Here is a 3,142-nt window from a genome sequence, read left to right on the forward strand (position 1 = left end):
ACCAGGGTACGATGGAATCGCTTGAGCAGTGGGCCTTTGCATACCAACATAATGTAATTGATGTTGGTATGACTGATACGGTTGGTGGACCTGACCACTGTAAAGTGGTTGGTTTTGACCGTTTTGGATATACGGTTGTCCACTATTCGCAAAGATCTGTTGCTCAGAACCTTGGTACACTTGTTGGAACTACGGTTGTTGGTATTGTACAAGCCATGGTTGTGACGCCATGTTCTGTTGCGCCATGCTAACCATTGGACCAAGGTGTGGGGTAATTGTACCCGTTTGCACTTGTGTCATCCCACCAGTTGGCGATTGTGGTTGTGACCCATGGTCAAGCGACTGTTGCATTACAACCTGAGAAATCTGAGGTTGACATGTAACAGGCATCGCTTGAACTTGCGACACAGTTACAATAGCCGGTGTGGTTGGGATGTTCGTCACAGGTACACACTGTTGCATAGAATATACAATCCTTGGTTGTTGAGGTAGCATAGGTACCCAACTACTTGATGCAATTCCAGTATAACCTGAATACTGTTGAGAACTGCCATATGGATATCCTCCCGAAGGAAGTAATGAAAGGGCATACTGCCCCCCATATGGTAGCAATCCGGAACTCAGAGGGATTGTTAATCCTTGAGGACTAGATGGCCCAAATTGACCTCCATGAGGATCAATCTGTCGAGTTTCAACATAAGAATTACCGGGTATTACTCCGGATGAACAAACTGGAACAGACCATACTGTCGAAATAGTCCCTCGGTGGACTCCTTCTAGCTGTTGAGAGCTAGTTGGGACAGCTGGTATGTCGGCAAACATCGTTGGAGTGACAGCAGGGGCTTCTGCTGTCGCTGTGTCATTTGACACAGTCCTAGATGATGACGGTTGTTCAGACATTTTAAGTCTATCCAATAGATTGCCTAGCGATTCTACAGGGACTTCCACTTGTGGTGGATTAACTTCTGATGAAGGAAATAGAGTGACCCCGACTCCAAAATGAGTTGGAGTACTTGCTTGCGGATCCTCTGCAATTTCCTCTATCGCAATCAAACCCGGTGGAAGAGGAATACCGTCAGGTCGGTAAAATATTTCTGGTGCCGAAGAAGTGGTTGCTTCGACAGCGACAGTTGTTTGGGGAACAAAACTTTCTGGACTGGTTACAGATGGAACTGGTTCAGTTACACAAGTATTTGCCCCCAGACTAGGATCAGTATTACTGTCCTTCTGTGGTTGTTGAACTTCTTCTATAGAGGCAGGGTTTCCAGAAATGTTAGGAGTAACCGGAACCTCAGTTGCAGTTGGAACACTTGTTCTAACTTTCAAAGGAGATTTTGAACCGGTTAAACGAGTTCGCTTTGCCCGTACTGTTTTCGATTCCGGGGACAAAGACGGTTGACTCGTAAGCCTCCGCGAACGACGGGGTTTCAATTGACTTTCTTCCACGATTGCGGATTACTCGATCAACTAAAATATTAAAAGGGGAAATTTGTGTTTCCGAATTGAATGAATTTTATTAGACGCTTTTAGACACAACTTGCTTTTTCACTTTTTAAGAGTCGAGAAAAAGCTAAAGATGACTCTAGTCTCCTTCGATGTATTAACGAGCCCGAAGTGACAAATGCTCGGTTGGACTTTTTCAGTTATAGAGTTTGAAAAAGGCCAAAAGAAACTGCTCTGGAGATCTAGGCAGAGGGTGTGCCAAACCTTTCGCAAAACCACAGAATACGTTTTACGGTACGAGTGGTCGATCTTCGTGAATGCTGTGTTCACTGCATTGCGATCAGTAGGGCGGCCGACACGGTTTCCTATGGATAAAGGCTTTATTCCTATAGGGGTCTCCCAATATATACGCGACGGTACGTGGGAGCATGAGTCTGTATTAGTGCCACCGACTCTCAGGAGGAATCACCCACCTTCATCGAGATCGACAGTCACTACGTTTAACGACGTCGGAACACGTCTCTAGCTTAGACCTCTAGATGTTTGCGTTACGTTTCAAAGCGTTGTTAGGTTCATTCAATATATTTTAAGTTGATCTTTTTAAAGTTTGCCTTTCAAGGTTCACCACGAGATGTATTGATACAAATTCCTAAATGCAGTCTAAGATGAGAAGCAAGCTTTTTCAATCTTTTTGACTTATGAAAATCTTAACTACTGAGGGAAAAGAGAGACAAAATCTTTTCACACAGATCAAAGAGCACTCGCTAATGCACTTTCTCCCTAAATCAACATACAAACTTATATGCAAAATGCAAAAATGCAAGTATTTCTTTTCTCTTTCTTAATGTTGGCGTAATGCAAAAAAGAAAGCTGTTGTATAATTTTGAATTCAATTTCAAGTGAAAGCAAACAAGCTTGTCCAAAATCAAAAGACACCTTAAGATTTACTTGTTTCGACACTAGAAATATATAAACTCAAACCAAATGACGAAAGCAAAAGCTCAATCAGCTATGAACAACAAACAAACTAACTCTTAAGATCAAAACGACACTTTATCACAGGTCTAGATCTAAGAGGCCACAACAAGACTAGTTCACTTTCGTTATGGGAAACTGTAAATGCACAAGAAATACACAAAGAACAAACACAGTTTCTTTATACAACCGAGGTGGAATAGTGACAAGGAAAGTTGGTTTCAGATAGGTACATTGACTGACAACAGGCTGCAAAAACAAGGATGAAAATAGGGCAAGAAACAGCAGGAAACCCCAGTAGCACAAGGCAAGACTGGTTCAGCGCAGGTGGTACACTGTCAGTTTGACATTCAGCGCAGGTAGCCCCTTCGGGAACTGCGCTGAAATGCAGACTGCCTTCACAGCACCTGCACTGAAGATTCAAACTTTCGTTTTTCTCAGTTTCCGGGTCACAGATTGCTCAAAAATTCACAGTTTTTGCTCAAATCAGAAGCTATCAGTCAAGGACACACTAAGGGATGACAAGGAGGATGAAAAGATATCACTAAGAGCTTATTAGAGTCCTTGTGGATCAGCTCTTCAAATCATAAACTTGCCCAGAAACTGAGCTAGAGTAGCTGCCCTCTACTTTGTATTTGAAGGAATCCAAATACAGTTCGATTCGGTACTCCCTTTGTTTATGAAATGAATAGCAAAAAACACAAAGAACCAACAAAATACTTCC

Source organism: Pinus tabuliformis, chromosome 5_2, assembly GCF_031772625.1.
Source record: "Pinus tabuliformis cultivar Carrire ecotype Pingquan chromosome 5_2, CPIR1, whole genome shotgun sequence".
NCBI lineage: Eukaryota > Viridiplantae > Streptophyta > Pinopsida > Pinales > Pinaceae > Pinus > Pinus tabuliformis.